This window comes from Tachypleus tridentatus, chromosome 7 (genome assembly GCF_004210375.1).
Source record: "Tachypleus tridentatus isolate NWPU-2018 chromosome 7, ASM421037v1, whole genome shotgun sequence".
NCBI lineage: Eukaryota > Metazoa > Arthropoda > Merostomata > Xiphosura > Limulidae > Tachypleus > Tachypleus tridentatus.
Genome location: NC_134831.1, coordinates 22,627,528 through 22,639,117, shown reverse-complemented (window position 1 = coordinate 22,639,117; position 11,590 = coordinate 22,627,528). Strand labels below are relative to the sequence as shown.

Here is an 11,590-nt window from a genome sequence, read left to right as displayed (position 1 = left end):
AGGAAATATAATTGTTAAAACTTTTTTCTTGGAATTATAGTGTAAATGATAAAACTATAACCTTAAAAATCTAGTCCGTTGTCAGCAAGATCTCAAAGAAATGACTTTAAGTCCTTGTGAAAACATTTATTTTCTACCAATTTAAGACATTTAAGAAAGCAACAAAATGTAACATTTTTTCTCTCATTCAGAATATTTCAATAACTCGAAATAGTTCCTACTATAAATGTTAAGTTATTGAGTTTCAAGTGAGAAGCATACATTTTTCCAAGTGCAAGTCTACCTCTTTTTGATATCCGAAACGCGTATTAATATTGTTAGTTCAAGTGTCTGCTGGCATTGTTACTGACACTCACTTCAAGGCGAGTGAAGGCCACAAGAATAACTATTTTAAGTAGTTAAAACAGTTAACTTGGCTTGTGATGTTTCTCAGTATCTAGAGAATGAGGTTAAGAATAATAGTCTTAAACCTAAACTGAAACCATGAGTTTATGTCTCGGCTGTTTACTACACAGTGATATTTCACGAAAAAGTTACCTGAAAGCCATATTCGTAAACATGAATAGAATCACAGGAATAACATAACAACATAGTTTATGAAGCAGTGTTGTTTAAACATGGTAACATAGAGTATGTTTATAAATAGATGCTTTCGATAATGAAGCTATTATAAGTAAGAAGAGGCTTACCACATTGGGCAAACAGTTACAACGATTCTTATTTGAATAGCTTATTAGGTTACTCTAATTCAAGGCTAACAACTTCAAGTTTTAGTTTTTTTTGTTCCCCCCTACCCCTTGCGTTGATAGTGTTTACAAAAATAACGTAATGTGCATTGTTCCGCACATAAAACTCACGCGTGGATATATTATATTACACATGAACACATCAGTAAATCATAAAAGGAGTTGGACAAATATTGGAACTACATCTTTATTGAAATTTGCAAGTAAGTGTACGGCGATGTGCTAATAGATTTAGCATCTATTTTAGGAAGATATATCTGTATACTTACATATTGTAACTCGCATGTTGTACGTGTGATTCAATGCATGGATGGTACATATACAGTTATGAACGCTGTAGCATAAATATAACTTTACATGTGTTAAACTTCATTTATTGACTGCAGTCTTGTACCTGATTGAGTGATATTGTAAGATTATTAACTCAAGTTTTGAAAGGAAGATCCTACTCATTATTGCACTTATCATTTAATTAATTTATATATATATACATTTCTAAACTATTTATGCGACAAATTGCTCTCGATTTCAACAGGATCCTTAATAAGAGTTACGCAAAACAATATATATATATATATTTAAAAATCCAATCAATATGTGTTCTGCATACGGAACGAGTGTGTTTTCACTTACTTTTTTTTTGCTCGATCTTTTGCACTGAGTGTTTTAACAAATAGAAACCTAAAAGTTTTCTACATTCTAGTATATGTGGACCCAACCCTACCGATCGTAAACTGTGCTAAATAAGTTGGCAATTTTAAAAGAAAACTTAATGTTCATCAGTCTGAAACTTTACACAATAGTCATATAAAACTGATTTGCATAAAAGTGGGTGTTTTAATTATCATTATTATTGCAATAAAGTTTTTTTTATTACCATGTTTATAGGCATTACGTTTTTCCATCTGCACATTTTCTAATTTAGAACACTTCAGTATTCCTTGATTAATACGTTCTTTTAAAATATTAAAACCTTAAAGATAGATAAATTCTACAAAATGAGTCATTGCAACGAATATGTATGTTAGTGTATATATTTACTTACATAAGTACATATATTGGGTCGTATAATTTTACACAGTACAAATTTTCTCAGAACGCATAAGTCAATTTCGACTTTCTTGTATTTTGTTACTAAGATATGTACGTGCGGTTATATACGCCAGCTGAACACACTACTCGTTGTTTTTCTGTTTTACTATTTCGTATTGTAAACAATCGTTGGAAAATACCATGGGAATAAGGCTCAGATTTCATATATGCTGTGTAAAGTGTCATTTTTCAACTATAGATGGTGCTATAATCAACATATCTTTCTTGAGTTATATGTTTGTTGATTTGAAATTCTATCATGCAAAACTAAAATAACTGGACAAATTCTGTCTGTCACGTGGAGTCGCTCATGAATACATCCAAACCAGATTTGATAAATTGGCGTTCCAATTTAAAACTATCTCTTAATTACTGGCTTTTTAAAATTTCAGATGGTTTCACTATATGAAAGCAGATTTATCATAATGAACCAGATCTTTTAGTGCCTGATGCTGACTTTAATACGAGAATAATTTTCTGCATTTTTCAGTCATAGCATTAATGAAAGTGAAAGTTTGATTAAAATAACTTGTTTGTATAGGTTCTTTAAATAGAAGTTTCGTGTCACCAGATGGCGCAAGAAAATAATTTTGTTATTTTAATGCAACATAAAAATGAAACGTATAAAGTACTCGAAGTTTTCTGTAAATGCACCACATATGAGCGTAAAAAGAAAAAAAAGAGAATTTAATATGCTACTATGTCGTTAGGAAATTATAAACATTTTGAAATTTTTCGCATGATTGTGTTATATATCGTAGATTTGACAAAGGATAAAACTTAAGAAAAACAAAAATTGCAACTTTTCACCCATAATATTCGACACATATGTCGCAGGGAAATTATAAATAGAAACTGCTTAAAATATTAAGCTTTTGATAATTCCAACAACATCGTAGAATCGATTGTTTGTGTTATGATGTAACTTGTCTCGTTAGCTTCATTATATGGCTAGAAACACGATATTTATCTTGCAACTGAATTGAACTCGAATATTAAATGCCGGAAACTCTTAAGCAAGTGCTCATATTTTAGAGATTATGAATAATGTTGCTTTTTAAAAATAAATATTGACATTTTCTTTTGTTTAAAGTCTGAAAAAAGACTAGCGCCACGTTACCGCTAAGTTACAACATAACATGAATTGAACGACATTATCAGAACATTGGTTTTATTATAACGTTTAAAAAGACAATCATACGTTTTGACGAGTTTTTAGATATTTATATGGATTCACACCGCAAAAAACCGGGTTTCGATACCCCTTGTGGGCAGAGCACAGGTAGTTCCTTGTGTAGCTGTGTATTTAATTCCACACAAACAAGCTACTTGTATTCAAAGGGTCTGGTTTGTTTTGAATTTCACGCAAAGCTACACGAGGGCTATCTGCACTAGCTGTCCCTAATTTAGTAGTGTAAGAATAGAGGGTAGGTAGCTAATCATCACCACCCACCGCCAACTGTTGGGCTACTCTTTTACCAACGACTGGTGGAATTGACCGTCACATTTTAACGACACGACGGCTGAAAGGGCGAGCATGTTTGGTGCGAAATGGCATCGAACCTGCGACCCTCATATTATATTCAAAGGTCTCTGCTAATATTATTAAGAAGTTGACTGACGAACTTGAATAATTTAGGATAATAGGTCTTATAGTACTAATTTGAAGCATGCATACTTGGCACACTTTGAGACCTACTATTTTGATATTGTAACATTTCTCTATTTTCGGGACCTCTAACTAATGAGAACAAACGTATCTACAGATATTTGCGTGTGGTTTATTATGTTCCAAACTGCTGCCAATACACTTGTTCCTCTTCTCTTGTTAAGTAATGGCATATTAAATGTTTGTTTGCTTTGGATATTTGCGCAAAGCTGCAAACGAACTATTTGCGCTAACCGTTCTTAATTTTCAACTGCCATCCTAGATGAAACGCAACTAGTTAGCAGCATCCATTGCCAGCTTTTAGGATACTCTAATCGAATAATGTGATTGGACCGCTACTCTTTTAACGCACCCGTCCGGATTTTGCAGCAACGAAACGCGAACCGTGGATTCTTGGTTGTATAGTTCGCTAACCATAGTTCATGTCCGGCTGGCATGATTAATATCTAAGTGTTGGATTGTAGTGGAATATTTTCCATGTTTGAGTTTTTTTCCGTGATTTTGACACAATAACATATAATATGAAGCTGTAAATGTACATAATCTTTAAAATGAGAGATGAGAATTAAAATGAACCTTGTTTGAAATACTGGATTATTTAAAATACATTTTATGATTATATATAAGTAAGTTTATGATATAACGAATTGCAGAGCAAGGCTATGTTTTGTCTATTAAATGTGTGAAATACATCTCTCTCTCCAGGGTGTAGTACAATTAAAATTCTAAAATCCTTCCGCCTACCGAATAATCTGTTTTTGTCTCATCTTATAGTTTTCCAACCTACCTTCCAACATGTGCTTAGCCTGTAGTGTCGTCGCCCTAAATGCTCCATGATAATGTAGTAGAATGGAAAAAAAAAAAAAGTGCTCGTGGTTGTTGCTAGGAGGCGGCGCCACATTCCTGCATGTTCATCGAACAACTCCCGGTCTCAAAGGGTTAACTTTTTTTTTTTTTTTAACGGCAAAGAGGCTTGTATAGGGACCAGGACCAGCCGGTCATGAGAACAGTGTACCTGTATACACGTAGGATTAGACGAGACATGTATGCAGAAGTCAGATAAACGTTTAGCAACTGACACTTTGGTTTACTTGAGCACGTGATATTAGTTAGCCATTATTAGAATAAATAGAAATATAAACATATGAATTCACATACTCGTCTCTTATGCTTTATTAGTGATTCAATTTTGAGCTCGACTTTTTCTTTGTTTTTTAGCACGAAGCTTGCATGGGGTCACCACCCTCTAGTGACCCAAAAAATGAACAAAGAGGTTCGTTTAAATTCGTCGTTATTCAGTAAAAAATTTTGCTTGAAGTTAAATTAAACACAGCTGGAGTAAATCGTAATGTATAGTATGGATTAATTAATATACGTATGCTTAGAAAAATATGCGTACAGCCCTTTGAATTTTTTTTTAAATTCAATATTCAATTATTGGTCAACATTATCCCTTACCCTACAAAATACCAATTCACCCTTTGGTTATGTGGTATGACCAGCGTTTAAAGTGATCTGTAAACGGTGGGGGGGGGGATACTTGAGATAAAACTTACTTAAGTCACTTCGTCAATTTTGAAATAATGATCGAACGAATGTTGATCTGGAGACAGGCAGGTAAGGAGTTCTACCAAGATTGCTGTGTTATTCCCGTTGTGAATAATTGTTTATAGACATTATTGTAACTTTTTATGAAGCAGAAACATATTCTGCTAGATATATCTCGGAACCTGGTTGAGATCAATAGCAGCCGAGGGTGGTGGGTGCTAAGTAGTAAAAGGACACTGGTTACGTTAATCCTTCCGTATGTGCTTGGGAGAGCATTTTCACGAAAAAAAAAACAGATATTGGTACATGCGACTGTTTTTTATAAATGTTATCACTCAAGGATTTTAGTTTATTAAAAGACGATTTGGAGTCGTGATATTTATTGATGACTCGAATAACAAATGTATCATTTTTGTTTTGCCACATCACTTCGTGCGATCAGACTTCTCAGTTTGTATCCATAATTTAAGTTAATGACCTGGTTTTTGCAGCCGTTGTTCCTTCATTTAGTATATGCCGTTGATGCGTTGATTTTGAAGTATGTTTTTATATCCATATAAACGCAATGACCCGTTTCAACTTTGTATGATAGGTTTTCGTAAGTTCACGCCGCAGGGAATCAAATCCCAGATTTTAGCGTTTTGCACTTGCTGTTGTTCCTCTGAGGGAACTAACCCATTGTGCACGAACAATATATAATTTCTTTGTTAATATCCTAACAACTATAAGGCTATTAGTTCCAAAATTACAGATATATTTTCCTCACAACGAGCTTCATTGATTTTACACAACACTTCATTTTGTCAGAATTCCTTAGCCCGTAGATCTACAGCTTGTATATTGTCTACACGTAATGATTTTAAAGAATTCATCGTTAAAGGGGGCGCTACAAACTGTATTTCATATTTAAGTATTTGCTTCTAAAATATCCGCTTCTAAAATTTGACATTAAAATGATATAATAGTGCAAAGTATTTGGCGTTTAAACTGGATTTGAGATAGTCGTAAAAAATCTTACGATATATATATTCCACAAGTACGCTTTTCTGCGTTCAACATTAATTCTAATTTGTTTAGTTATTGTTTTTTCCAAACGTATAAAATAAAGATTTAATCACAAACGATTTTTTTTTCAAAACAGATATACCCAACTGCCATCATTATTTTTTTTAAAGCCATGACACAGCTTCAGTTGGTCCTTTCAATCTTATGAACTTTCCTGTAAAGTTTTTGCGTAAAACTATTGCTTAGGTTGATTATGTTTTTGTAAAAGATTGCACAGAACAATTTTAACGGAATAATAACATACTGCACTACAATCTCTTTATGTCTCTTTCTATATATATATATATATATATAATATTGTAAAAAAATTCTAAAAACTATTCACTATTCTCACGCAATGCTTGTTCTTTATATACAATGATCATTATTTTAAAAGTAGCACATATGTTCCTAATAGTTTCATTCCTTGAGTATCTTCCAATTTAAAAAAAAAATAGCAAAACGCACTCTATATTTTATGGCCAAATTTTTCCTTTCAAAGCAGTAAGTTTTTTTAAAATATATATGAGCTCTGTTCTTGGCTGACAGTTTCTATCCATTTGGACAATGTTTTTCGTTTTGTAATAATGACTTTGGAGAATATATTTCTTGATTTTGTATTCAATATCTAAACCCTCGCAAGGTGCTTTTCACTATGACTAACTTTTCTTATTACAACTTGCTGTTTTCGTAAATTGTATTGTTTGAAAACCATTCTCTCATTTAAACGTTGATTGGCAAATTTACGTTTTAGTTATAACTTCATTTCAGTCTATTTATATCCAGTTTGTTGTATTAATTTAATCTTTTATGCGATTCTATTCCGTTAATATTTTGGTGTTACGATCACAACACGTATGGCTTTTCTTTGTGTTCTACCATATCACTTTGTGCAATAAGGTTTCTCATTTTGTTACCCATAATTTAAAGTAATGTATTAAAACGTCATGACCTGATTTATGACTTTGAAGTGACCATTTTCGACTTTGTACGCGCCTCTAGTGGCACAGCGCTATGTCTACGGACTTACAACGCTAGAAACCAGGTTTCGATACTCGAGGTGGGCAGAGCTATCCCATTGTTTAGCTTTGTGCTTAATTCCAAGCAAACATACAAACTTTGTACGGTAGATTTTCATTGGTTCATTCTCGTACGTCTTTAACAATTATAAATATGAATTGAAGATTGGAGATTTGAAGTGTTTTAATATAATTTATTGTATTAATTTCATCTTTATGGGAATTCTTATATAAATTCCGTTAATATTTTCGTGTTACGATTATAAGTCAAAGCCAAGGAATATTTCTCTTCAGTGTGTTTTGTTTATAGATATTTTCTTTACTCTTTTCAAGGGCGATCTGTTCTTAGCTCTTCCTGTTTTTAACCGACAGATCAGAGTGAAGGCAACTCTAACCATCAGCATCAACAGCCAACTCTTGAATTACTCTTATCTGACAAAATAGTGGGACTTGAATGTCACTTTTATAACGTACAAAATCATCTCTTCGTCTTCTTTACCTTCACCATTTTTCCTTCTGTTTTTGCCATAATGAGACGTGAATGATTTTCAAACTCAGTCCAGCACGATAACTATTCCATCACGTTCTGTTCTTTTGTCTTATGAACAATCTGGATTTTAAAATAAATTTGGCCTCATTTTTTTATATGAATACCTCCCTCAAATCCCTGAGTTTGTTTCACACAGGTTTTATATAAAAAACATTTTCTGAACCAGGTTTGAAGAAGCATGAGCAGTGTTATTCCAGATACTTATTTGGAGTTCAATTGTTTAACTTGTAGATTGATTTGGTTTGTTTTGGAGTTCGCGCAATGTCACACGCTTGTGTCTCAAATGTCGCATTGAAAGACAGCTAGTCTTAACAACCCCCGCCAACTTTAGGGCTACTCTTTTAACAACAAACAAATGGACTGATAATAACATTATAACAATTCCACGGTTGAAAAGGCGAGCATTTTTGGTGAGATAGGGATTCGAACCCGCGATATGCAGATTGCAATTCAAGCGTCCCTAACTATCTTGTCATGCCAGACTAGCTTAGAGATTTAAAGTACGTGAACACATAGTGTTCTAAAGTGAAGTCATGGCATGCGTGAAGTAGAAATGGCTATATTTATATATATATATTCACACACACAAAAAAGATTGTAATGTGTGTGAATGTGGTGGTGATCTGTAGATCATGGCATTTTTTGCGTTTGGTTTACTCTATTAGGTCACGTATTCAGCGAAAAATATTTATTTGTCTTTATCAAACCCACGAAGAAAAAATCCTGGATCATTACAGCTGATTTTTATTTGCGGTTATGTCTGTGGTTTGTTGCTAGCCGCAACATAGCCGCTCATAGAACGGCTCTGAGGTGTTTTTTTTTTTTTCAAGGACAACCTTTTAGCTCATACATCCGTCGTCTCTTGACAAATTTGAGATCTAATTACAGTTTTGGACTCAGGAGATCAAATCGTTTCGATTGTTTTATTTAACCATGCCCGAGGTTTCATAGGCTAATTTACTGTAATTCTGCCTCAAATAATTTGACTTTGAACGTAGACTGGTAGTTGTTAAAGGCAGGTTTCTTTCTAATGGTAGTGAATAAGTTGTTAAAAGTTTTATCATGTTTTAAAAGAATCAAATATTATTCCTTTAATTTTCTGTTGATTTGTTTTAAGATCCTAAAGTTTATTTAACAAACGAGTTTGATTTCGACGTAAATGTTTAATTAGTTTTTATCTCAGAACGGCTGCTATGGGTATTATCACTTTTATTGCTAAGCAGTGAACAACGTCTCGACCTTCCTGGGTAATATTCAGGAAGGTCGAAGCGTCGTTTTCTGCTTATCAGTAAAAGCGTTAATATTCATACTAGCCGTTCTGAGATACATTGTTATTTCAAGTGGGTTTCTCGCCATCAAGAGTTTAATTAATTTAATATAAAAGTAAACATGTTGAAGGTGTTTTTTTTTTACATATTTTATTTACAAAAAATTCCTGCTTTGCCTTACAACATCATGTGTAAAATACTTTAAACTAAAGTGTCTCCCTCTTTCATTCAGCATGAGGTAAAACTAAGAAGATATGCACGAAAGCCAATAAACTCAGAGTAAACTACTGTTACCATGTTGACGAAAGCATCTCGGATACTATTCTGTGTTAATGGTGAAAGTGTTGTTGTTTTCCAGAATTTGTAGTCTATATCTTAATTTTAGCTCTAATGAAACTCCAATGGGAAACGTTGGTTGAATTTTTTTTTAAGTTGATGTTTTAATTGTCTGGAGAGAAAGGTTCTTTTTTTTTTTCTTCTTTCCTGAACTGGTGATAAACCTACTACTCCTATTATAAGCGAAGTAATACTAGTATGTTGAAACAAACATTCAGGATACGCTTCTGTATTGATGTAAAGTCTTACTGTTATTGTATGTGAAGTAATATTAATATGTTGAGGTAAAAATCCAGGATACGCTTCTGTATTGATGTAAAGTCTTACTGTTATTGTATGTGAAGTAATATTAATATGTTGAAATAAACATCCAGGATACGCTTCTGTATTGATGTAAAGTCTTACTGTTATTGTATGTGAAGTAATATTAATATGTTGAAATAAACATCCAGGATACGCTTCTGTATTGATGTAAAGTCTTACTGTTATTGTATGTGAAGTAATATTAATATGTTGAGGTAAAAATCCAGGATACGCTTCTGTATTGATGTAAAGTCTTACTGTTATTGTATGTGAAGTAATATTAATATGTTGAAATAAACATCCAGGATACGCTTCTGTATTGATGTAAAGTCTTACTGTTATTGTATGTGAAGTAATATTAATATGTTGAAATAAAAATCCAGGATACGCTTCTGTATTGATGTAAAGTCTTACTGTTATTGTATGTGAAGTAATATTAATATGTTGAAATAAACATCCAGGATACGCTTCTGTATTGATGTAAAGTCTTACTGTTATTGTATGTGAAGTAATATTAATATGTTGAAATAAACATCCAGGATACGCTTCTGTATTGATGTAAAGTCTTACTGTTATTGTATGTGAAGTAATATTAATATGTTGAAATAAACATCCAGGATACGCTTCTGTATTGATGTAAAGTCTTACTGTTATTGTATGTGAAGTAATATTAATATGTTGAAATAAACATCCAGGATACGCTTCTGTATTGATGTAAAGTCTTACTGTTACTGCAAGTGAAGTAATATTAATATGTTGAAATAAACATCCATGATACGCTTCTGTATTGATGTAAAGTCTTACTGTTATTGTATGTGAAGTAATATTAATATGTTGAAATAAACATCCAGGATACGCTTCTGTATTGATGTAAAGTCTTACTGTTATTGTATGTGAAGTAATATTAATATGTTGAAATAAACATCCAGGATACGCTTCTGTATTGATGTAAAGTCTTACTGTTACTGTATGTGAAGTAATATTAATATGTTGAAATAAACATCCAGGATACGCTTCTGTATTGATGTAAAGTCTTACTGTTATTGTATGTGAAGTAATATTAATATGTTGAAATAAACATCCAGGATACGCTTCTGTATTGATGTAAAGTCTTACTGTTATTGTATGTGAAGTAATATTAATATGTTGAAATAAACATCCAGGATACGCTTCTGTATTGATGTAAAGTCTTACTGTTATTGTATGTGAAGTAATATTAATATGTTGAAATAAACATCCAGGATACGCTTCTGTATTGATGTAAAGTCTTACTGTTATTGTATGTGAAGTAATATTAATATGTTGAAATAAACATCCAGGATACGCTTCTGTATTGATGTAAAGTCTTACTGTTATTGTATGTGAAGTAATATTAATATGTTGAAATAAACATCCATGATACGCTTCTGTATTGATGTAAAGTCTTACTGTTATTGTATGTGAAGTAATATTAATATGTTGAAATAAACATCCATGATACGCTTCTGTATTGATGTAAAGTCTTACTGTTATTGTATGTGAAGTAATATTAATATGTTGAAATAAACATCCAGGATACGCTTCTGTATTGATGTAAAGTCTTACTGTTATTGTATGTGAAGTAATATTAATATGTTGAAATAAACATCCAGGATACGCTTCTGTATTGATGTAAAGTCTTACTGTTATTGTATGTGAAGTAATATTAATATGTTGAAATAAACATCCAGGATACGCTTCTGTATTGATGTAAAGTCTTACTGTTATTGTATGTGAAGTAATATTAATATGTTGAAATAAACATCCACGATACGCTTCTGTATTGATGTAAAGTCTTACTGTTATTGTATGTGAAGTAATATTAATATGTTGAAATAAACATCCAGGATACGCTTCTGTATTGATGTAAAGTCTTACTGTTATTGTATGTGAAGTAATATTAATATGTTGAAATAAACATCCATGATAAGCTTCTGTATTGATGTAAAGTCTTACTGTTATTGCATGTGAAGTAATATTAATATGTTGAAATAAAC

The 11,590-nt window shown here is 32.2% G+C and overlaps 1 long non-coding RNA gene across 1 annotated transcript in view; it reads left to right on the top strand.

Moving 5' to 3' along the window:
- The first annotated feature begins 851 nt into the window (after positions 1–851).
- Positions 852–11,590, top strand: part of LOC143255288 (uncharacterized) — a 41,949-nt gene continuing 31,210 nt past the window's right edge. The window contains exon 1 of the long non-coding RNA XR_013030515.1: positions 852–949. This is a non-coding gene — a long non-coding RNA (uncharacterized LOC143255288). The remainder of the gene's footprint in view (positions 950–11,590) is intronic.